Source organism: Simochromis diagramma, unplaced genomic scaffold (genome assembly GCF_900408965.1).
Source record: "Simochromis diagramma unplaced genomic scaffold, fSimDia1.1 OVJJ01000293.1, whole genome shotgun sequence".
In the NCBI taxonomy this organism is placed as follows: domain Eukaryota; kingdom Metazoa; phylum Chordata; class Actinopteri; order Cichliformes; family Cichlidae; genus Simochromis; species Simochromis diagramma.
In genome coordinates, this window is record NW_024386801.1 from 7199137 (window position 1) to 7225466 (window position 26330).

The following is a 26330-nucleotide window of genomic DNA, read 5'->3' on the forward strand; positions in this document are numbered from 1 at the left end:
TTTACTATGTGACAAACTTCTTAAAGTATGTTTAAGAATACATAGAAAAAAAACTATATGATTCCCTAAAATGTAAATACTGCCCAGAAAGACAGAGAAGATGTTTGCATTCTCTAAATGCTTTTTATTCCAGTAACACCATTTCCCACAAGTTAAATGCAAGCACGAATTATAAGTGAACAGTTCATTTAAAGGGGTAAAAAATCATTCTTACACACTAAAAACTATGACATTTTTAAACAAAACTTAGACCTTATTTCCCACACATAAAACCCCTTTATTGTTTTCTTAACTTCTTAACCATTCCTGTCTTTTTTGCGTGTGTGTGTGTGTGTGTGTGTGTGTGTGTGTGTGTGTGTGATCAAGGTGCTATATGAAGTCAAGTTATTAATGTTTGTGTTTACTAGATTTGCAGCTTCACTGGGGAGTTGGATCTCAGTGATGTCTCACTTTTGTTTACACAACTTAACGCTGCTTGGCTCTGTGGCAGGCATACCCGCATTGTGTGTGGATGCGTGAGTGTGTGTGGGAGTCAGAAAGCAAAGAGAGAGAGAGTAAGGTCAGAGCCCGAGCGAGAGGCAGAGAGGGAGACCCCAGGAGAACAGGGTTTTTGCAGGGGCTTTGGTTGTTCCTGCATCATTACCCCGACTGCAGACAAAGCCTACTTATGTCTCTCTTTCCCCTCCCTATCCATACAATCACTTGTACACACATACAATCACACACATACACTATACTGTATGTGTCAACAAAGACCGAGGGAGTCCTGCACAGGGGAGAAAAGAGGAAATATGAGAGACGAGGCAAAGGAGGGGATGCAGAGAGAGGAGAATGGAGAATAGATTTATGAAATAAAGCATTCCAAACAGCACGATCTGCCTGCTGTGAGAAACACCTTTCATAAATCACCACACAACGGCAGAAAATAGAGCATTTGGTGGCGTTCTCGTCTGTGTGTGTGCGCAGGCGTGTGCGTTTGTAGTTGAAGGGACAAGGGGGAAAGAGTGAGAGAGTCTTTTATTATTGTCACCGGTCTAAGTGAAAAGTGTGGTGCAAAGTAGTGTTACAAGTGATGCATATACTGCATGTGTCCAAGCAAGTGTTTGTGTGTGAGTGCTCACTCGTATACATGTCAGTGTGTACAGTCAGAGTGTGCGGTTGTGTTTGTTGCATACTGCCCTCCCACAGGGTATCTTTACAGAGAGCATGATATAAAAAGAGACAGATAGGGTTAGAGAACGAAAAACCGAGAAAGAAAGGGGAGAGGGAGAGCTGAGTACAGTAGCTTGGGGGGATCTCTGTCTGGGTCAGAGACAGAAGAGTCAGAGAGAGAAGGCGAGAAAGAACGAAGGAGGAGAAAGGCAGAAAGAGAAAAGGGCGACGTGCCGAGAGGGGAGTTTTTCCTCAGGTGAGTTGTTCTGTAAGTGAGCACTGATCTACCCCGATCCTGTCACTGAGAAGAACGCGAGGTCGACTGCATCGAGAATACAAACAGCGCCTTACTACACACGCACACCTACACACAAACATACATTCGGGAGTGTGCTCTCTGTGCAGCATCTTTCAGAGCTATTCAAATTCAACTGTGAAGCCAGTGAACTATTCACCTAGCTGTTGAACACATTGAGAGCTTATTAAGTGCCTTTGCCAACCATAGAAAGGCCAAGGATGTAATTTGCCATTCACACACTGGTTTTACAGTCCGTCTCTTTAACACATCTAGCGCTCATCTAGCATCCTTAAGTCCTCAGAATGAGACAATTAGCGCTCAGAGACAAGGCCAGTGCACTCAATGGACGAGGAATGGCAATGCGGTGAGAGACAATTTAGCCGAGGAATACATTGTGAGGAAGAAAGAGAGAAAAATGAAGGAGAGACAGCCAGATAGTCGAGGAATGGTCTTTTCAAATTTGTAGCAAGCCAGATGAGATACGGGAGGAGGAGAGGGAGACTTTTATGGGTCTGACAATGAAAGGCAATCAGATAGGAGTAATATGAAATAAGAAACATGGAGCATGTGTTCAACAGCAGACTAATTTCATGAACCTCCTTCACTGATTGCATGTGGAAGACTGAAGTGAAGAAGCTTTGGAAGAAAACTGATTGATGGTTAACACGCTCATATGTGTAGTAGGAAACATCAGCAATGATTAGTCATTTAAACTTGGCTGACTTTTTCTGAAAATGAGCAGAATAGTCTTCTGGCACTGTTGTAGACTGGCAGAACACAGAAAGCACCACCTACAGAACTACTACTGCAGCTTAAACTGGATGCGGGATTTGTTGTGCTTCACACTTTTGCATCAGATTTAATAAAGTCACCGATTCATGGTTTTATTTTTTGTCAACATGTGATGGTCCTTTTTCAAAATGCACTCTAGACCAGGGGTAGGCAACTCCAGGCCTCGAGTGCCGGTGTCCTGCAGGTTTTAGATCGCACCCTGGGTTAACACACCTGAATCAAATGATTAGTTCATTACCAGGCCTCTGGAGAACTTAAATGCTGAGGAGTCATTTAGCTCTTTAAATCAGCTGTGATGGATCATGGACACATCTAAAACCTGCAGGACACCGGCACTCGAGGCCTGGAGTTGCCTACCCCTGCTCTAGACTGATAATAAGCAAAAGGATTTCAGATAGCTGTTCTCTCACACCCACAGAACCAAACGTTGTTCACTTTGACTTTACAGTTTTGCAGCTGTTACTCACTAAATATGTGGATTTGCGATCACCCCTTCAGACAAGGTGCCTTCTGCTTTCCAGTGCATACAAAGAGTCTTTGTAAAGTCATTGCCCATCATGTTCCTCATGTCCTCTCCTCTATTTGCTGCTGCTATCAAACATATTTAAAAAAGAAAAAATTCAGATTCATATGAATTACAAGGAAAAAAAAGACTTTGAAGCTCAAAATGACATGTTAATATTGACAATTTGTGCAGCGTAGTTTATTGTGTAACTTTACCCAGTCGTATGACTGGTCTACAGGGTTTTGGACAGAGGGCGGTAATGTAGCATGCAGCTGAATTAAAGGGGTTGGTATTTAATTGCAGCCCACAGATGGCCTCATACATCTTTGGATCATTTAAAGGGGCGGTGGGCTGAGTAATGTGTGTGTGACACGGCGCTGTGTTTTATAAGAGAGCTGCTATTACACAGACTGCTCTATAAAGGGACACAGTCAGCGGGGGAGAGGTGTGGTTAAAAGCCTGGTTTGTAATTGGAGCGTGACACCCTCTGTTTAAATTCTCTTAATCCAATGCCAGTTTTGTTTACATATAGATTTAATAAAGATCTCAAAATGATTTTTTTAACCTGGAAAAGATGTCAGCAAGGACTTGTTTGTTAATGTTATTCTTGAAGAGTTTTTCTTACATTATTGAAGGCATACAACACCATTCTGCTGCATTTCACTGGCTTTACACACAGTTTTACACAAAGACAAAGAAGTCTTCTAAATAATAATAGGCTGGTTGTGAGACACAAATAGATACAAAGAGGGAAAAAATGAAAAATATAAGACCAGTGACGGAGGAGATTCAAAATTAAATGGATAGGAGAAGAAGCGGGAGGAAAAGATGAGGCTGGGGAAGGAGGGATATGGAGATGGTTAAGAAGAAATGAAGTGGGATATGTTAAGAAGTGTGTGTTCGTGGTTGAGCCCCAGCTGTTTTCTCCCTGGGGGTTCAAACAGCTGTCATGCACTCCAATAACACACACGTACACTTACGTTGTTTTCGTTTCAATATCTGTACACCCCCTTTTATCCTCAGCTTTGTGAAATTTCCTTATTTTCTGTCTTTTAACCCTGTCTTCAGTTCAGCCTCCTCTGCACATGTTCATTTTTCTGTCCGCATTTCCCCCCCCCCTCCTCTTTCTACATCCTTCACTTTCTAAACGAAACAGGAAAAAAGCGAGTAGGAATGATGGTAAGGAAGGTTTAAGGAAAGAGAAAAGAGGCACGGGAAGCAGGAAGGCTAGTCTTTCATGTGGCCGTATCCTCTGGTCTGCATAGTCCAGATTACATTCCTTCTCTTTGGTTAGACAGCTTTTCCAATTTCTCCCAGGCAGAAGGAAGACAGGTTGAGAAGACGTTGCTGGTTAACTGCATTAGCTTATTTTGGCATCCTGAATGCATCCGGTGCCCTAATCCCTGTCTGTTGACATGGCAGGATGAGGGAGTGTGGCACTGGTTGATAGGGAGGTCCTCCTGCCGCTCTGGTAGACACATGCCCTCCCATCTTCCTCTCATCATGTACCCCTCTATTCTTTCCTCAACGTTAAGCAGCTCCAGCTCACAAAATTCCTACAGACAAATTGGAAATTTTGTCTTTAACTGCAGCTTGGCTCTTTAGCTCATGCACTACACGCAGTGAGACAAGAGGGGAAATTGGATTGGTCTTATGAAGGAGAGGCAGCTTGTGACAAGAGGACAGAAAGGAGTGAGAAGAGGGTGAGGTTGGTGGAATGGGTCAGCTTGGATAGAGGCAGGTAGAGGTTGGATATATGTGTACATGCACCGCCATGTACACTTTGGTTGGGGGATGGAAGGCATTGTTGTAGGGGTGGATACAGGGGAGATCTGGAGGGATAGAGGGAGATCAGCAAAGAAAAAGGAGGAGGGGGTAAGAGAAGAGTGATTATGGTGGGTCTTGGCTGCCAGGCCTGATAAATGACTAATCAGGAGAACAGGGCCTTAGGTCCCTCACAGGACCACTACTACCACAGGCTTATCACATGCACAGGCTGCAGACGCACACACACATACACTCTTTGCCTCTCGCAAACACGCTTCACACATGCAGCCTTGTACACTTGGACACAAAAGGAGAGGGTAAGAGAAAAGAGAGGGATGGGTTGAATCCATAGCTGCCTCTCCTGAAGCAGCACTCAGTTTGGAGAGCTGTTATAGATCCACCTCTGCCTCCTACTCTCACCTGCCTCACCTCTCTGACTCCTTGCTCCAGGCCTAATAGTCTGCCAAGACTGGGACAAAGAGCAGGTCACATAACTGACAAACTGGGGTTTTGTTAACTGATAATATTGCCTCTGTTTTTAAAATGATGGCTCAGGATACATTATGTTCATCTATTTATTTTTTACTTTTGAGTTTCATGAGCTTTTGCTCAGGATAGAAACAGTCGCTCTCTCTGGTTAAATCCAATCTGGCTGTATTCCAAGGTAATGATCAGGAAGGGATGGGAAAGGGCGGGAGAGAGAATTATTGAGAGAAGGGAGTAGGAGGAAGCGGTGGCGATGGGATGTCTTTGTGTGTCACGCTCCATTGACTCAGCCTCCATACCTCAGCAGCCATGTGATCCTAGTATGATGCTGCTAATAGTGACACCAGTGGGGTCGAGAGCACGCGTGAGGGTGAGACAATAGAGGTTAGGTGCCTGGGAGTGCACTGCAAGAAGTGGGAAGGGAGGAAGGAACAAGAGAGGAGGAGGGCAGAGATGAGGGGAGAGCTGGAAGAACAAAAAAATTACTGGGAGCAGAAATGCAGGAGAAGGAGAGACGGATGAGACTCGGGTCTCTGTGGGATTGTGTGCAAGGACGGCCAAGTTGGTTTCTCCATCCCCTTGTACCTTTGTGTCCCCCGCCATGTGTCTCTGGATGCAAAGTCACTGCCTTAGCTCAGATCACCTCTGTAGCTTGTAATACTGAATGAGCAAGCTGTGTTTTTACTCCTGTGGCTGCAGTTGTACTGACGATACAGCTCTGTGTATATATGTGTTGAAAGTTAGACATTAACCTACACAAGCAAGGTTTTTCTGCCTCCCTGGGGCATGAAGGGTATAGAACAGTTCTTATACCCATTCATTTGTTCTATATTGGGCCTTTTGTGTGTTTTCAAGGTGCCTTCTTTTTCAAATAATTCATCTGAACTTTTTTTTTCTAATTATTTAACTTTATTTTATTGTTGTTTTGCTATTGAACCTGAAATATACTCATAAAGGTTTGTTGCAATATTTTTTTTTTGGCATTTATCTACCATATTAAACACATAGTTTCCACGCTATATGCTCCACAGTAGATAAAGATGAAATTGTACCAGTCTAATTTGTATTTCACACCCAATATGCATCTCTGCCGTTCCTGCGGCAGCCGTTATAACATGGGAAATGCTTAAGCCTTTCCCGCTCTCCGACTGTCACTCCCTACTAACTTCGAGCCGTGCTGAAGCCGTGTGATGCCTACTTCCCCCTGACTCTCTGTCTCCACCAGCCGTAACCAGCAGCTCCGTGATGCCCTGTGATGTTGTTTCTGCAGATGCTGGTGTCTGTGGCGATAAGGCCTCACAGTTGGGCAATCTGATTGGATTAGGAGGCTCTTTGAACAAGCCCTGACTGGCTGTTTGCCGGGGGGATGCAAATGAGCTCCTTAAGAGGAAAGCAGGGACTTGACCCTTATTGGGCCTGGCAGTATGGACAGTGGCACGGAGGGAGGAAGGAGGGGTGAGAGTCCACCATCTGAAAGCTGAATTGTGGAAAGTGAATGGGTGAAAGTGTATCACTGGCAGACTCTATCTCTTCCTCTCTTTCTCTCTCAGTCTGGATAAGTGTCTTCGTGATGCGGCTGTCTTGCCTAGCCGGTCGGCCTTCTGGCTTTCTGGCTTAGCTCATTTGTGTCAGAGCCACTCGCTGCTGTGTTTCACCCACTGTGACAGCCACTTAACCTCCAGGTCTGGAAGTATCCACAATTAAGGTTCTTGACCCAATGAACTGAAGCTCAGCTTAATCAGCACCACTGTTGTAGCCAAGATTCGATCATTTTGAATCCAGACAGAGATCCAAAACAACAAAGGCGAGACTATCTGAACTATTTTAACTGCCTACTGCTTTAAAGTTGTTGGTCTGCAGATGTATGGGGCCTCCATGCAGCACAGCTATAGCTCATGTACCATAAGTGCAGCAGCACAATGTACAAAAGGGCTCCGTGAAGTTAAATATAAAGTCACATCATCGGATCTGAAACGGCTCTGCCAATCACGGTGAAGCATGACGACAGCTGCTCAACAGACAGAAATATTTGCTTGTTGTTGTCTGGATGGTGCAGTTCAAGCATTTTCCAGTCATTGCTGTGGTATTCATTTCCTGTTGTTGACAAAAATCACTAAAGTGGGTGGCAGCAGATTGACGTGTTAGAAACAGATGTATTTTGAGGCCTCTATCTGCCGAAGACACTCGTTTCACCAAAATAGGAACAACTGTGCTGCAGGTTGATTAAACTTCCCACCTGTGTACATTTGGCAACATACCACAGAGCAGAAAGCCAGTTTCAAGGTCAGGAAATTACCGAACTGCTGGAGTGCTGCTAGTGCTGGTTGTTGCACAAGCGATACACAAACATTCGTTATAGTCAATGAAAAAAGAAGTTCCAGACCAAGCGAAAGACAACGCCATCCCCCTGGTCTACTGAACCTTGTGTGCAACATGTTAACGTTGTGTTAATGTTGTGGTCTCGTGCCATTTAGGTGCAGCACTGTGTGGATTCGATGTTTGAGAATCTGCTGTGGGGGCTTGGAGGAATCTTATGCTGTTTTATGTGAACACACAGACACACTCACACATGCTAAATGACCTCTTACTGCCGGCAGAGGAAGAAAGTCAGGTAGGGGCTGTAAGTCATGCTAGATAAATCCTGCTTTTGTACCAGAGAGACAAGGTTGTTTTGGGTGCAGATGGAGAGAGGATTGGATGAATGGAGTGGTGCCTATACAGTTTTAAGAGCACATCCCGCTGTTAAAGGCTTTGTAGGCAGCGTGGCCCTTCGCTCACCCCCTCCTCTCCCCTGGGGGGGTTTTATCTGCCCATTTCCTCCTCTCGTGCTGGGCCCTCGGGATGCCTTAATGGTGCCATGTTCCCTGTCAGTCAGATATTTAAATGGAAACCGACCATGAAAGTATGGCCGCTCAGGGCTGGCTTGCCTGTGCCACGTCCTTGCTCTCAGCAGCTAGAGTCAAATTCAGAGACCCAAACTCCAGCCCCGAGCTCCAGACAAGCCTGGGGAGGGCGAGTCGGGCTCAATCTGCAAGTTTAATTTCCCCCATCAGGTTTTAAACCTGTTTACCTTGCAGATTTGATCAAGGATACTGATGCAAATGGAGGCAAAGGCTCCTTGCTCTGGAAACCTTATGTCCAGAGGTTCATTGATTCATGCTAAATGGGTTCAGGCATCATTATTAATCACTCACTTTATTTAATTGATATTGTCCTAAACCCAGAAGAATATTAGTTCCTCTGCACGAGCTGCACTTGTTGTGTGTTTGTGTAACTGATGTTGCTTCACTATTTTCTTTCCCCACAGTTATAATAATCACTGTGACAACTGACAGCTGCAGGTGGTCTTACCAACCCTCACCAGACAACCTAATTTAACCCAGTAATAAATCTCTGTGCCCAGTTGGCCATTTTAGCTGTTTGGCACGGGGCACTGTAAATTCACCCTAATTAGATCCTCCCTCTTCTCCTCCCACTCTCTTCCTCCATCTCCCCCCCCCCAATCTCCTCCCCTGCTCATTGGTACATATGCTCATACACCTGGTCTGCATCGTTACCTGTTTACAAATGACCAGGCTGGTTCTGCTGGCTTCAGCATCCACTTCACCACACAGCAATGAACGTCTCCCTCTCTCGCACTCTAACCTCCCCTGTGTCATAATTAGACCTCAGAGCTCATGTTTGCTTAATATTATAATCTAGTACACCTGCATTTCTCTCTCCATAGTGCATCGGTGTACCATCAGCTGCAACAACACCCCCAGTCCCCCCCTTTGACCTCATGCTGATAGAGATTTGGAGTTTATGTTAACAGAAACTGTTAGCGAGCGTCTGTATTTTGTTTTCTCCACCAACACAGTGACACTGAGAGGTTTTTGTAGCTCCTCTAAAAGGTACCGCATAAGTTTTGCTCCTGCGTGTGTGTGAGTATCAGGGGTATCAGTGTCATGGCTAATGGTTTCTAGCAGGGGTGCCTGCCTGAAGATTTATGCCACAAATTAGTCAAATGTGATCAAACAGCCACCCAGTTAATCATGCAGGACCTACGTTTATTCCTACTTTATCTACAGGCATAATTATAGACACCCATTCCTCTGACAGGCCAACGCCAGGCCCCTGCGGAGTGATATTGGGAGGCCGCCATGCAGCGTTGTCACTGTGATGAATGTGTTAGTGGTGCGGGGAGTGTTTTAAACATGTATATACTTTACACCCCCTTGTGATTGCTGTGAGTGAAGGCATGGCCCCTGCAGAACCGGTGTAACTCTTACATGCGGACCCTCTTCCTAAATGAGTATTTGTGTGAATGAGTCTAGTCCCTCGTCCCTCTCCAGCTTCACAATTTAAGCACTTCAGGTATTAACAAATCCAATTCATCATATGACTCCCAATTCATTATGTGTTAAGTGTTGACTGGTTAAAGCCAGCTCTATCACTCACCGACTCACACTCCAGCTGCCTCCGCTGTAGCCTCACACGACTTGGAAAAGTGGGAATGGGAATCATCCAGCAGTATTCTGTTATTCCAGGCCATTACCATGTGCCAGGCTGGGAAAGAGATCCAGTGATGTGTGCTGCAGTTTGTGATTGGAGTGGATCCTCTCTCTCTCCCCCTCTGACAGCCATTTTAAACACTCGTTTATGCAGCGCTTTTAATATCAATAAGAGAAGCAGGCAGGCAGGCGGACAGGCAGCAGTTTCTTACACACACACACACACACACACACACACACACACACACTCTCACACATACACACAGAGTGACACACACGGCCTGGCTGGAAATCAGCAGCCTCCATCTCCCTGGTATGACAGGGTGTGGTAATTATGTCTCTGTGAGAGTGTGTGCTGTTTGCTGGGTGAAAAATGATAATGGGGTGATTTTTAAGTGCCATATCTCCCGCACGGGTAATGAAAAGTACTTTTAATCCAGTCGGAGGAACGGAGGGGTGGAGGAGAGGAGTGGTTGGGGAGAGGAAGCAGAAGGGTCTGTTGTGATGGGAGGAGAGGAGGAGGAGTGGAGGAATAAGAGAGTGCTCTGAGGGTGGAGGAATGCTGATAGAGGGAGCTGAGGAAACGAGAGAGATGGGTGAGTTCTGTATGGAGATGAGGGGGAGAGGACAAAATGAGGAGCGAGGAGAGGTTTCAAGGCAATCCGGTGGCTGAATCATGCGTGTGTGTGTGTGTGTGTCTGTGTGTGTTGACGTGCACGTGCGATAGGGGGGCTTGTGTTGTTGTGCCAGGGGAATGCCTAAGTCTTGGCATGATGCTTGAGCTCAGCAATTAGAATAATTAAGAGGGACTGACAAGCTTTTAGAGTCTCTCCCCCTTCCTCTCTCTTTCTCTTCCTCTCTCATTCATGTTCCAGCTGTAAATGTGGAGTATGTCAGACAACACTATGTCAGTTATGTCAGCTTAACACACACACGTGTTTGTTAGAAGCCTGCGACTGTCAGGTGCACGAGTGCCAGCTACACGAGAGAAACCCTGCAAACTGCGTCGGCTCTTATTTCTCTCACCCACACATTCCATCTAATTTGTGCACACAATAAAGCTTGCTTTAACACAAACGTGTGTGATACATTCGTGCTGTGGAAATCTGTTTTTGAGAGGCCGCGCAGTAAAAGTGCAGTTCGCTAATATTACCCAGGAGTCGGGATTGCTTAACAGGCTTATTACACCTCACAAGTGTAGACTGAAAGAACAGATCTGTTGTTATGAACATGCAAGGTTTTTTTGTGCGCGTGTGAGAGAGAGAGTTCACTAATGACTTCACACCCCATTAGCGCCTTTGCTTGATATGTCACACTTCATTATGTACTTAAATCATTGGTGCGTAAACTTGGAAAGTGTGCGTGCATGTATGAAGCATATTTTCACTAGGGAGTGTGTAGCTATAACAACTTTTGGCTGCAACTCTCTCCTTGCATATGAGACCGATGGGCATTACTGTTTTCTTTTGGGACGTTTTCAGTGAACCAAAACTGTATTGATACCTAATAAAACTATATGGCACACTGACAGGCTGTGTCCTATGCCTTAATATGGAAAGAGACTGCACTAATAAGTGCTCGATAGCAGAGACGTATTCATTTGTTCAGTTATTCACCTTTCAGCTTTGTGACCAATTTTATTCTTTCTCCGTCTCAAGCTTGGCAATGAACTCAGGATGATTGTTACCGGGTTAGGCTGCATAATCTGTATGCAGGACACCTCGGAGCCACAAATAAATGCCCTTGTCTAAGCAGATACATTTCTGTTTAAATCTGCTTAAGAATTTATAATAGGAGTTTGATATATGGAGAGTTTATTTGTATTCATAATTTACAAGATCTCTTGTGTGTGATTCATAGGTCAATTACTCAAAGAGCCACCACTGTCCAAACATTTATTCTACTGTTTAAGCATGCCTTTGTGTATAAATCCATCATCAAATCCTAAGTGTGAACCATGAGTGTGTTTGCATGCATGAAGGTAGGTTCGGTGTATCAGTGTTTATGTGCACACGCCTGCATGCGCGCATGTGCACGCAGCGCATGTGATATGTTTTAATTCATGGTAAGCAGACAGCAGTGCAGCCAGGCAGGTTGGTTTTATCAGAGTGTGTTTATCTTAATTCCCCTCAGTCTCTTTCAGTCCGACCATCCATTACCCATCTGAGGAGGCAGTGTGCTCTCTTGTGCCTTGCACACAAACACACAAATACACACACACACACACTCGCCATGCGCTTAAAATATGATGATATGACTGTGAGAGTATTACTCGCCTTGTGTGACTGCCTGTGTCATTGTCAGTTTCTTATGCATTGTTGCCTTGGCTTATATAGAAGATGATGTTTTCATAGCGGTCCATTGTGACCTTGGCTGTGTAAACAGGTTTGTAAAGTAACCATAAGTGAAGGAGAGGAGCAATACTGACAAGGACCCATAAACAGGCTAAGCAGGCCATGCAAACATGACACATATCGCACGTCACGTCACAGCGTATGTCACAGACGGCGCTTTAAGGACAGGTGTGTGTGTCTACAAAGAGAGAGGGCATCAACATGTAAACAGCGGAGATCCACATTTTCATGCACACAGTCTATGTATGCTCACGCTACATCACCCCCTGCGTGGAGAATGACAAGCTCTTTCGAGGGTATGACCCTCTCCCCACGCTGTTTGTCTTTAGGGTCACGTCCTGGCCTCTAACTCTTGACCCCTGACCTTTAACCTTAGTTTGTCAAGCACCAGACACCAGGACTGCGCTGACAGCTCCCAAAGCCCACTGACCCCAAAAACAGAGAGAGAGAGAAAGCCGCAGACAGAGGTAGACAGATTTGACTGTCGACCTCTCTTGGAAGGGAACAGCACACACTCAGCATGAGTTGAACAGTTTACCTGTTCAAATAAGTCAGCGGTGCTTTTATATTATATGAGTAGTGGCTTGGGCAAAAAGAAAGGGAGGTGAAGATTGAGGAGAGGGAGAGAGGGGGAGGAAGTGAGAAATGAGATGGGAGGACAAACATGGGTGAACCTGGCTAGTGGAGGTCATACTCTGCCTGAGGAGACAGGTGCCTTAAGATTAGCCTCCACATTAATAGCCTTTACTTACTCACACACAAACGCTCTCTCTCTCTCTCACACACACACACACACACACACACACACACACACACACACACACACACACACACACACACACACACACACACACACATGCATGCATACATGCTGCAAGCCAGTCCTACAGAACTCTTATACCACAGGGACGCAGAACTAGTGAGAACACAGCTCTGACTCTCATATCCTATTTATACATCCTTTCCTGTACATTACAATCCTATTTAGCTCGCCCTGCTTCCTACACAATCCTATTTATGGACTCAGTCCCACCCCACCCCACCCCACTGCCGCTGCACACCCCCATACCACTTTCGAATCCTATTTGTGTGCCCCCTCCTCCTGTATGCAGGTACCATCCATCCAAAAGGCTGAGTGTGTAAGCCGTGATTCAGATGAGTGTTTGTGTGTGTGCTTGTGTGTGTTCACCAGTGATTTGTGCGGTAATGTAACACTGAAATTGGAGTAGTCCATGCAGGAATAAGAGAAGCACTGTTCTTGGACTCCTTTTGTTTGCCAACATTAGTCAGTTGTATTGTGACTAACCAACAAGCTTTCTTTTTTCTTCTCTAAAGGCAAAAAACTTGAATTTTGTTTTGGAAATTCAGACTGTCTTCTAAAAGTGAAATGAACCCAAAGTAAGGTGAGACCAGAGGTGTTTGCCCTCTACCTCATCCTCTGTGATCTGATGTAACACACTGCACATCCCCTTCACTGCATTTACAAATCATCCTTTAGACAAGTGTCTGTGTCTTCTGTCCCATCCTATCTCCACCCGTCTCTATGACAGGCCTCTTATCCTCCATTAGTGTATTTAAACAGGACAAAGTGCCCGTCCATATCACGGGCCTGTCTCCACCTGACTCCCCTACCTGTCACTCAAACAGTGATATGAAAGCTTGCTCATTCTGTTTGAAGATGGCAGATGAAAGGAGAATGGCAGTCCCGGACCTGGTCGGCCTGACAGACTAGATTATAGTTGCCGATCCCGGAGAAGGAGGAGTGTCGGAGGGGAGAGGGCGAGGATGTTCCTGCCTAACTGGATTAGGAGAGGGGGTGAGGGAAAGGTGTATGTAGAGCAAGGGTCTCTGCCTGTCTTTATTAGGAGAAACAGGTGTAGCAAAGTGGGCGTGGAGAGCCGTATGCCCGTTCATATTAGAGAGACAGGTGCAGGTCGGTTTCCCATTTGGGCTTCGGTTTGAGCTGAAGAGCCTGTGTCTCACAGACAGACGTAACGATGAGCCAGCAACAGGAAACTTTGCATGCCGAAACAACGTCTCGTACTGATGAAACCGAGAGGGAGACAGACAGACCACCAGAGCACAAGGAGCAGTCACTGTACTGCTGGGGTCAAACTTGTTTGAGTTATATTTATGCTTCGTACAAGTCAAGATAAAGGGATGAGTATGAGCCCATTTTATGATGCTGTGTATGTTTATACTCTTATTAGATAAATGCGTGTCATACAAATACATCACAAATGAAAAAGGATGTAGAGCAGAGGTGTAAAAGGTTATATTTCTGGGACCCTTTCCCCAACAGTATGCTGACGGGGGTCACTGAGGTTTGGACTTCGGGAATTTTCCTTCTAAACAATACCGTAAAAATTGGCATGAATCAGTGTGATGCTCTAGTAGTAACCAACCTTTTCACCTTGTGATATTTGTATTTCGAGTGAGGGAATAATTCTGTGTACTATTTTGCTATTTTTTCATATTTCATAGTTTTGTAGTGTAGTGGTTTACACATTCGGCTAACCAGTGAAAGCTGGATTGCAGCAGGTCATTGAAGTGCAGGTGTTAGACCTTAAATATGATACTGGACCTCACTAATCTCCAAATCCTTCTTGCAGCCGTGCACAACAGGCTTTAATCTGACCACCAAGAGCCACCAAACTTTACTCTGAACGTCACACGTGTAAATCGCGGTGAATCGTTTTGCACGGTTGTAAAGAAAGTCTCCTTTCAAAGCACAAAACCATCTTTGTCATAGGTCCTTCCACAGTGTGCCTCCAGGACCAGGCAAAGAAACAAAAAAAGCACACAGACGCTAAAGGTGAAAACAATGCCAGCCTTGCTGCTGCTGCTGGTAATGACTCGTCCCATTTGGCAGACATTTTTATCCAAAGCAAACACCCGAGTGAAATGTGTGACTGAGCTGAATTTATTAATCATTCAATTAACTAAATGTTCCTTCTTGGTGCGGTTCAGATGAATAGACCGTCAGTATTTAATGCAATCTCATTCTCAGCACACCTCAAGAGAGAAAGCCGAGAACTTAACTGCTCTGCAACTCTTTAATTCCCCCGCGCCCCCGCCCGTCGACGCCTTTTATCCGCATTACTCATTCCCCGGTATGCTTTTGTCACGCTCATTTTTACTTTTTTATTTCTCTGCAGGGTAAATCCTGATTTCTTCCTCTTGTAGCAACAGTTCAAGTCACCCCGCAGTCTGCCGTCTTCATTTCTTTCCCTCTGTGTCTCTCTCTTACCTGCGCTTAGATAGAGGCTTCTTCTGTGTCTTTGGGGCTGGCTGGTAACGACAGTCAGGGCATTCGATCGTATCAGACTATCAGGCCAGTTCAACCATAAATTACCTGCAGCTAACAAAGCGTGATGCTGTAACTATTAAACAGGCAGTCAAAGTCACCCCGGCCCACACTGCTAGGTTACACCATCTCACACAGTGTATGAAAGTGCAGGGAGAGTGTTTGTGTGAACGTGGCCAGTCACTCACTGAAGTGTCAATATTCTCATACAACGTCAAACAGAGATGGTAAAAGCTAATAATACAGAGCGGGGCAGCAAAACTATATTCACCTTATCTCTTTGCTACTATAAAATTAAACTGACACAATTATTATTGTTACTGGTCTTTGTACACAGCTTAAACATAAATGTGTGTACGTTAATAACCTTTCGAATTAATATCATTGTAGAAGAAGAACAACTCAGCCCATCAACCTTTGCAAATGATGCTTTCAAAAGCAAATCCTTCCTGAAATATGAGGATGAAATAACAATCTACAATGAAAACCAAATTATATTATGATAAATAATATATAGTTACAGCCTCAGAGGATATCTGTGAATTTCTCCAGCACTGAATTTCAAAATGCGTCCACTTCTTTTGTACTGCAAATGGTGCATCATCGTCTTCTCTCATAAGCTAAGAGAAAACAGATCATACTCAGACTATTATGTTAATGATAAAATGGCGTTTGAAGTAATTAGAAATATGTTTAATTTATGTGGGTTCTCGATGGGCTGCTGTTGTAGCTGTGTCCACTGTTTCTGTATGTTTAACTATTTCTTGTGTCAAGACAAAGCTGTGCCTCCCTCTCTCCTGGCTGTATGTGCAAGTCTGTGTTGTTGGCTAATTGAGAGCGTGTTCTGTGCTGCCCTGGAGGTTAGTGTTGGCACACACACACACCGTAACAGGACAAATGAGAATACACCCCGCCATCTGCCCAAGAGAGACACTCCCTTGCCCTCTCCTTGTCCCTCTACCCTTGTCCCTTCTCTCCTTTTATTCCTTTCATCTCATTTTTATTCCTTCACGCTCCCACCTACTCATTTCAGCCTACAACCCTCCCTCTGTGTTCCTTGTATTTTCTATATGACATTACTACACTTTGATCCTCCTCTTTGTCTCTTCTGCGCTTCTTGTTTCCTCTTTCTTATTCTCTGCTTCCTGTCTTTCTCTGCCCTGAGCGATTCAGTGAGAGGTGTGTTTGTGTTGTGATGCTGGGGCCACGAGTGTGAAGGTGTTACTGTACTCCGGCCTGAGACTTTCAGAATGCGATCCATAGGGAATGACACCGAAGGTGACCCCGGGTTGGTAACCTTGGAGACCAACTTTATTAAAATGAATTTGAGTAGAGGGGCCATCCTGACAGCAGCATAATTACATCGCAGAGCATCAGCACTAATTTATGCAGCCTGCATTCAACCGGTCAGGAGTGCCGAGATGGGGTCAGCGTGGACACGCAGAAGGCACACACACACACACACACACCCACACACACACTCTCTCTCTCTCTCTCTCAAGAACATATTGGCATGCACACATGCACACTCTCACCCTGCCTTACAAACACACACCCATGCACATGGATCAACATACCAGTAAAAATAGGTAAATATGATTCTTTTAAGTAGCACAATGCGCACACACAATCCCTCTGTAGTGTGTTTACTGCTTTAAGGGTCACTGCGTGTTTGAGTGTATGCAGGCATGTGTGCCTGACCTGTGTGTTCCAGACACTCTGTGGTTGTGTGTGTGTGTGTGCAAAAAAGTGTGTGTGAGAGAGAGAGTATATTTAGCGGTGTTATCGAGACAGGTGCTGGACAGGTCTGCTTAGCTGCTGCAGAATGATTGTAGGCTTGCGCTGCTATAAAAGCATAAATACTCACCAACCACTTCATTAGGTACACCTTGCCAGCACTGAATTGAACCCCTTTTAGCTTCAGAACTGCTTTAATTCTTTGTGGCGTGGATTCAACAACCAACGTGCTGCAAATATTCAAACATGTTGAAATGGCATATTTGTCGGCTGCACATCTGCAAATTGACTCTCCTGTTCCACCACATCGCAAAGGTGCTCCATTGAATTGAGATCTGTTGACCGAGGTGGTCATTTGAGTACAGTGACCTGACTGTAACATTAATGAAACACGTCTGAGATGATTTGAGCTCTGTTTCAGAGGAGGGATACACTGTGGTCAGAAAGTGATGGACGTGGTCCACGAGAATACACAGGTAGGCTATAGTGTTCTGAGTGTTCCAGAAGAAATCAGGAGTTATTAGACCAGGTGAAGTTTTCAGAGTCTCTCTTTTTGTAAACCCTGGAGATGATTGTGGAAAAATCTCAGTAGATCCGCAATTTCTGAAATACTCATAGCAGTCTGTCTGGCAGCAACAACTCTACCACATTTAAAGTCAAAATCACTTTTCTCCCCCCTTGAAGAGCTGTACTAATAAAGTGTCCAGTGAATGCATGTACAGTATATACATATTCACAGATAAAACTTCCGCATATTTTGTTTTTTGAATAAAAGCCCATCAGATGAGGAGAAGATGAATACTATCAGTAATAATTGCCATGTAATAATAATAAAGTATTTGAATGTAATATTGTAGATTGTGATAGCTTCTCATTCACTAAATGGCTAACACTTCAAGATACCCAGCAATGTAATTGGCACGCTGATTAGTAAGCTCCTCTGTCCCTATTTCTTAGCCTGGTTACAATACAAACAACACTGCCATCCTTTTCCAAGAAAAGTGCAGCTTCTCTGTGTTTGCTTCTGGGTACCAGACGCTTTCCAGTTTCTGTTTATACTCTGATTCTAGTCCGTCTTCTACTGACCGATAAGACAGTAAAAGCGTGATTACATTAAAAAAAAAAAAAAACAGCCTTGAAACCATCAGCTAGCATCAACTTTTTAATTTAATTTAATTTTTATTTTGCCAACAATGACCAATAGACTGAACAGGAAGTATTGCAGGGGATATCAGGTATCATGGCTACCAGAAGCCCCCCCAAAAGTGACCTTTGTCCTCAAAAGCCAATTCATCAGACAGGCTGATGGGTCGAGAGAGTGGCACACTGCTAACACTTAAAGATTGCCATCCCTCTGTGCTCATTATGCTCAATTAGCAAAATCATTAATGCAATAAGACAATTTTGATAATAGCTCATGCTTTTCAGTCAGGTTGCAACACAAACACCTCTGCCATTCTTCCCTAGACACTGCAGCCTTTGTGTTTGACAAGTTTCCGCTAGGCGGTCATGAACTCCATGAACCTCGTGAACCCGGGGAATGCAAAGTAGGCCGAGTAAAATGTGAAGCTGAGAGAGGAAAAAGAGGAGGAAGTAGAAGAAGAAGAACGGGAAGGATGAAAAAGAAGAAGACAAGGAAGAAAAAAAGAAGATGAAGAAGTCATCATGAGAAAATGAGGAAAGTGTAAGAGTAAAGAGGGTGCATGGAGTCGATGGGGGACATGGATATAAGTCACAGCTCCAGTTGCTCAATTGTAGCCGTTGTGACCAAGGGCACGCTAATCTATCCCATTAGCAGATCTCTCTGACTCTCTCATAATGTTACTGCTAGCTGCTCTCCTGTGACATGTTCTTGGTTTGTGTGTGTGTGTGTGTGTGTGTGTGTGTGTGTGTGTGTGTGTGTCTGTGAGAGACACACAGGAGGAGTTTGTGCATGTGTGTGTGTGTGTGTGTGTGCAGACACAGTGTGAATGAGACAATGCTTTCCCTATGTGTGTGTATGTGTGTGTGTATAATGACAGTTCAGCTAGTTGCTCTCCTGTGAAAATGACACGTTCCTGCCAAATTAATATCATTACTATCAGAGTTTAATGGGCCAGTGCTGCCTTCTTATTTAAAACAGAACATCCCTCTCTCTCTACCTCCACCACAAGGGAAGGGGGTGGTTGGAGAATCGGTTAGAGGAAATGACTAACTGAACAAGACAGACAATAGGTCCAGATGATTTTTCTCTAAGCCACAGTCGAAGGAGATAGATGAGAGGAACGAACTAGTTTGTTAAGTTTGACAGCAAGAAACTAATATTAGATCAGAACAGGAATATTCAAGTTTCATTTGATCTAAGGATAAACAAACACGACAACACAGAACACTGTTACAGTAAGATTGGATTTCCAGCAAGATAAGGGCTGACTGGAAAATAGTGTGCTAGCATTGATCTTTTATTTGTTAGAGGGCAGTTTCCTTTTTTTTGTTGAGGAGTATCTTGCCGGTGACTTGTGTGTTTTACAGTACAGTGTTGTAGTCTGTGGTTTTCATTTTCTTTTGCTGTGCTTTTAAGCAGGAGAGCGTACATTATAAGCAGTATCTGCTCAGGTGTCATTCTTCACTCAGTCAGCACTGTGATAATGAGTTGATGTGGAGGTCCACTCTGCAGGCTGCCTGTGAATGTAGACACATGCATGGTTGTGTTCACACACATGTGCGCATTTGCACAGTCAGTTTACACGTGAGTATGACTATTGCAAGCTACATTGCGTGTATGTGTGCGTACGGTGGAGTGTGTGAATATGTCAGGTTGCCGCAGGAGACCAATTAGCTGGCGCATCAGTGGGAAGGTGAGCATACACACACCTGTGTGTGGCCCTGTTACACCAGCTCATCACACAATCACATACGGACAGACAGCATTGCTCTGCTCATAATAGAAACATACTGACACTTACAGTACGTTGACCATATGGAATTATGGCTTCACTGTGTCAAACTGTCAGACGTGACTCACTAGCATGCGTTATGCCAACTAACTTATTACCAACTTAACAAACTTGTGTGAATTACAGCTTATCTGGCTGGTTGTCTTTAGCTATATGTACTTTATTTCTGCGCAGTTCCTCACATTAAAGTGCATCTGCATGCCTTGTCGCACTCATGTGCAGTAGGCGAAATCACAGAGGGATTGAGTCCAGAGTTGCAGGTATCATGCACTGATGCAATTAGGTGAGAGTGAAAAGGAAGATCACAGCCAATAAAGCAGCCAGGCCTCTTCATGTATAATTCAGATTTTTTATGGTGGGCAATGCACCCATATGGACATGCTAAAGGAAGACTAAGGCTATTTCGAGCCAGAGAAAAACCCTGTTAAAAGCTAATCCCTGCGCCAGAGTCCTACACCTTTTACTGCTCCTTTTTAATGAATAGGTGTCCAATAAGGCCTTTTATTGTCTTAGCATATGTTGCTTTTATTAGGGGAAAATAATTAGGTTGTGCGGATCACTTCGGAAGTCCTCTCACAAGATAAAAATGAGATAGTTTCACAGTCGCTGCGCAAGTCCTTCTGACTCCCCGTCGTTTTCCCCTTGGATGCATTGTGTCCTAGCTCCTTCATCTCCTCCTCCTGCTTCGTTTCCTACTCATACCGGTCTCTCCTTACTTCTTTATGCCCTCCCCTCCCCTCCTTGTCCTTTGCATTCCCTGCACTTCGTTTCTTACCTCCTCTTCTATTGTTCCCTTGAACATGGGAGCATTAAATGTATGCAGCGATGTCGCGTTGGACTGCACATTTACACAAGCATATAACAGTCGAACAATCACTGTGTGACAGGAGGCTGTTGATGACTGACACTTGGTTGATCTTATCTGGCGCAAAAGGGGTAAAGGGAGGGCCGTGGAGAAAAAGGAGAGAGAAATAGTGCAGAGGCATTGGGGGTTTTGCTGCGCTTTGTGTTGTGTTCTGTCACTCCTGCAGTTTACCCCTCTGCTCCTTTTTCTGTTTGCCTTCACATGCTTCACTGTATTACAGAAAGAAAGACCGTTGACAGTGCTCATCTGTGATTCAGGGCTCCAGGGAAAGAGATCCTTTTACCTCCAAGAGGTCCTACTATGACCATTTACCCGTGAGGCCTCAGTTACAGTGGGTCTGTACGCCCACTTCAGTGAGTTATGGGGATGGAGGAGGATGAAGTTGCAGGGGAATAAGGATCTACACACGGTTGATGGAGAAGATAGGGCTGAGAAAGAAGCAGGGGGTAAGGCAGATAGACACAGAGAATGAGGAGGTAGGATAAAGGAAGGGAATGTGAAGCAGGGAGGGGGGAAGCCGGTCCCTCCATCCAATCCTTAATGCCCCTCAGGGGAGCACGATGCCTGTAGGTGAGTATTAGCCATCAGCCTGTGCGCTAATCGACATTATGAAATAGCGTTTAGTGCATACAGATGACCAGAAGTACACTAGTCACTGGAACGAACCATGATGCGAAGATCTGATCTTCTCTGGGGATCTAACCAGGCTCTCAGTTTATACATAATAGAGTTTTCTTTATGTTTTTTTTTTTTAAAGAACAGAGCACTTTTGACTTTTGGTTATCTAACGTTACCTCAGTCAGGGTGACGGAGGCCACCTCGGATTCATGGTTGTGAGTGTCAGGGTGCTTTCTGAAGTGTGCGCTGGGGTGTTTTAGGTGCTAATCTCTTCTCATCTTGGTTGAGTGCTCAAGCTGAATAGAAGGGCAGCTTGTTTATCTGTGGGGACCGCATTACCCAGGATTCCCTCTACAGCTGGGCCGGGCACGCTCAGCTGAGCTGTCAGCTCGCAGAGGTTACTACAGCTGAGGGCAAAGATGGCTCTGAACGCACACCGTCGTACACACATAAACTGCACAAAAACCAAGCTTTGATTTCAATGGTTATTTATTAAATGTAAAATATCTTTAGCACAGATTAAAAATCAGACACCTCCATCTATTTTAAACATCACAGGTTCAGGGTGGAAAAAAAAAGAAAAACATTCCTGGAACAGAATCACAATCAGTTTGGAGTCCCACTTTTCAGGATAGTTACTCCACGAGGCGTGGCAGAGGGCTGAGGCAAAAACTGCACTCCTCCTCTTTACTAAGACTACAAGCCAGGAAATACTTTTCCAATTGAGTGCCGTAGCCTTATGACACTGGATGGTTAAAAACGACTTTTCTCAAAGTACTTGTCTTTAGAATCCAGATGTTTTACTAGTTACAAATGAGGACAGAAAACATGTCAGTTTTCCTAAAATGCGACTGTCTAAAATGGGCTAAAAATAGTAGGTTCTCCAGATTATTAAACTTAGAAAAACACCCAATTTGTACCTTTGCACATATATAGAGGGCCTTCACACTGCAAACACTGATTTACAGTATGCTGTACAGTATGTGTGCTTCGGGCCAGGCACGAACTTTTTAAATTGTGTCCCAGGCGCAAAGCGCTTTGCCAAAACTTAGCACTGCTGCTGAATTGGAGTGCCATCACAGAGGTCAGCTGGTGGACACTCCCCTCTCTCTTCTATTCTCTGCCTCAACCCTCGCTGCTGTACAAATGCCAACTGACAACAACTGACACAGATGGTGAGCAGAAACACAGGACAGGCAAAGGGAGAGAACCACCCACAGGAGTAAGAAAACAGGAAGACTCTACACACACTGTCCAAGAGAGGATATTGCCTGACAATATTACCAACGCATTTATTTTAAACTTTTTTTTTTTTTATTTGAATCTTTTACTTTTTCTACTTTTTTATATTATTTTTTATAGCACATGCCATATGAGAATTTGGGGATTATAAAAGTACCTGAAAGAATTGCTAGGTGTTCAGCATGCATAGCCATTAGTATTTACAGGTTTGTATGTACAGGGATGGGCCAAAAACAGACTGCTCTACAGTACTGGGTTATTTACATCCAGGTCAGAGGGAGAGGTCAATGATGTAACTACAGATGTGGGGGTCAAAGGGTCACATGCACAGGGTCAGAGAAAGCTTATACAACTCGGACGATGAAGACACAAAACAGAACACGGCAAAGTAACAATACTGTTAATTCAACATCACATCTCCCCCACGTACCCTTTTTGCTTTTGATACGCTCAGCAAGATGTTCTCAACAACGGGTTATTGCGTAACACTATACAAGGACATTTCTATTGCAAGTCCATGAGGTCCTTGGGTATTGAGTCAATGCTGAGATTGGAAGACTTGGATCTGGTCCCAGAGCAGTTCCAGAACCGTAGTGTTGAATCCCAGGCTAAGTACAGGCTTATTGCCACTTATCAGCAGTCAGCTTATTGCAGGGTGTTTTGTAAGTCTTTCCTCAGTATTTATGTTTATTTTTATTACCCACAAAGGAAGATCTACGCACACGTAATCTATAAAACCTGCTTCTGCACTTGGCATTGGTTTATCATATTGCTGAGATCTTTGCATTTTATTTTTAGCATAGAGAAAAATTTTCGGTTTGGAGATGTTTTGGTTGGTTTGGATCCTCCTTGTCTGTCCCCTTCCTCTCTCCCTCCCTCCCTCCTAGAATCAGTGTGGTGGTAACAGAGCTAGTTTTGTTTTGGGGAATGTGAAAGTGAAGTCTGAAGTCATCCAAAGAAGTCATGCTTAATTCTAAAGTGGAATTGCAAGATGGTCGTCTAAAGGATTTAAAGAGTTTCCCTCTCAAAGCATTTAAAGTTAGATTTGTAACTGCATTCCTATACTTGTCTCACTTTTTATTTTTTGGACTAAAATGCCTGAAGAGGCCAATTCCGAAAGAGTATCCAAGGACAAGTCTTATTTTTTGGAGCTTAAGTCAGTGTCAAGTCAGCTTCTCTGGGCAGACGTCGTAGCTCTGGGTACCATAGATGTCTCTGATAATAAAACTACTGTAGTCAAGGTAATGCTTCACATTAAGGTGCACAGTATAGAAAGACACACACCCATCATTTTGTAGACAGCTTAATTTACAGACTTAATCTACAGTTTAACTTGGATTAGAAATCATCTTTGGACGGCACAGATGTGTTCGATGCACACTGGTTTAGTGGCATTACCTTCCGTGCGGGTTGTTCATATGTGTATCTGTTCGTGCTTGTGCGCAGATACGCTCTTGCGTTCAGGCAGCGTGTAACTGTAAGTGTAGCGAAATCCTTGCCCGCCACCTACTTGCCTGGTATCTGCAAACACACACACACGCGCACACACACAGTGATAAATGGCTGTGGTGGGTGGTTGAGCATGTTAATGCCTAATCTCATCAGCCTTATCTTTTACAGAGGTCACAAGGTCAAGTGGCGAGGGGGATGAGCTAAACACCAATAAGATAGCACATTGCTGGGCACACCGCACAAACAGCCCGTGTACTGCTCCGTTTGTCACTAACTGCATGCGTGGCAGCCAGCAGAGAGGCTTTTTCTAAAGAATAGAAATACCTTTCAGATTTCAGCCACATAAATCTGGATTCTGAACATGAAAGTTGTTTTTTTTTTTTATCAATATTTAAACCCAACTGTCTGGTAATTGGACGCAAACAAACTTGTCTGAAAGTCAGCCAAGTTCAAGGTGGTGTCAGGGAGTCAGAGCCGGCGGCGCTGAAATCTTCAGTGAAGTTTAAAAGGCGTTTGGCTTTCAGGCGAGCTAAATCAGATGCCCTAAGTGAGAGAGATGAGTTGAACTGAGTGCGTGTGAACCTGCAACTCAGAGACACTGCTTGGCATTTGTCGGTCTTTGATATGGCGACATGTGATGTGGATGAAGTTATCGCCTCACTGGCAGGTGAGACAGACAGCGGCACACAGAGAGATGCTGCCTTTTTCATCTGCTGTTTACGAGCTCTCTCATCACGGAGCACTTCAAACACGCTCAATCTGCTTCTGCGACGTTACACACCAGGGCTCCTCCTGGTGGAACTTTACTCAGAGCTTAGAGGGAGTTGTGTGTGGGTGCCCGTTTTGGTTTGCGTGTGTCGATGAGAGAAACATTTCCTGGAATCTGCTTTATGCGTGTGTGTTTTTGTGTTCGTAGCATTTGCATTTTGGTGCATATTTTTGTACTAGGCTGTGAAAGCTTTAGATGACATAGGATCTTGCCACTTTTAGTGTGCTGGCCTGTGCTTTGGGAATCTGTTCAAACAGTTGGCCTGTAATGTGCCTCCATTACGCATGTGTGTACGTTTGTGTGTGTCGCCCGCGTTTGACTACTGCATATACGTGGTTGTCTCAGTGTGTGCCAGTGCTCTGTGCTAAACACTAGCCTTCAGTCATCACATCAGTGTTCCCTCTCATTCTTTCTGCCCCCACCCCCGTCTCACTCTCGCTCCCTCACATCAGGAGATAAAGAGGCGAGCCATTTCATGTGGCCGCATAGAAGTCGTCTCCAGCCCTGGAGTTTGCAGGGAAGCTGTCACAGCAGCTTTTAGCCGGAGCTGCAGCATGAAAGATCCCTCTTTGAGCGGTCGGGTTATGTGTGTAATTCTCTCTGACGTGTTTATTCTGCCGCAGTTTCAGCTTTCATTTTCAAATGTCACAGAAATCTCTCTCCGTGAATATCCCTGCTAATTACTGACTGATGGGATGGGGTGTATTAGAGAACTTAGCAGGTTGCGTAAAAATACTGTTTCACTTTTACAGCGCGTCTCGGCTTGAGACGACGTGTAACAGAGTGAGTTTTCCGGGCTGAGTGATCTTCAGGTTTAAACTTGCCTTGAGAGAATTACTGAGAAAGAACTGGAGGGAAAACCGTGCGACGTGTTTGTGTGTTGTACGCAACAACCAAAAAACTTTTGATTTAAATACTTAGTTGTACTTGTATTTTCCAGCACTTGAATATTAATAAACATCACGTGAAAAATATACATATTGATAATCATGGCATTGAAACCTGCTGTTCACACATCGCACATCAGAGCTGTAGTTTCCCTGGTGACTCCCATCCAGACAGGAGCTGGTGTAATATTTTTGTTCCCGCCTTATCCTCTGTGAGTCTATACATCTGTAGCATTCACACGGTCCCACATAGCGAGATGTCCTATACACACCTGGCTGAGAAATAAATAAATAAATATATGTATATAAATATATATACAGTAAGGAGTTATATGACCCAGTCATCGGGATGCAGGGAGAGGGGAGAGACGGCGTGTGCACGAGTCTTTTTTTCCCCCCCTGTAGACACAGTCCTGCTGTCTCTTTTTGTCTGTGTGTGTATGCGTGTGTCTGTCTATGTGTGTGTGGGTCTCACAGAGGACAAAGGAATGTGGTCAGAGTCTGCTTTATGTCCTCTGTCTTTTCCTCCATACAGCACACATCCTAAAGTCTGCGTGTCGTTAGACGAGTTCTCCATATTTTGTCTGCTCCTGCAGGCCGACGCCGCCTTGCTGTCTCAGCGTCGTGATTCGTCCACTGATTCTTCTTCTTGTTTTTGTTTTTTTTTTTT

General features: G+C 44.5%; 1 protein-coding gene across 2 annotated transcripts in view; it reads left to right on the top strand.

Moving 5' to 3' along the window:
- The window catches only part of wwox (WW domain containing oxidoreductase), a 136927-nt gene that overhangs the window by 108051 nt on the left and 2546 nt on the right, over window positions 1-26330 (top strand). The gene's annotated exons all lie outside the window — the stretch shown is intronic.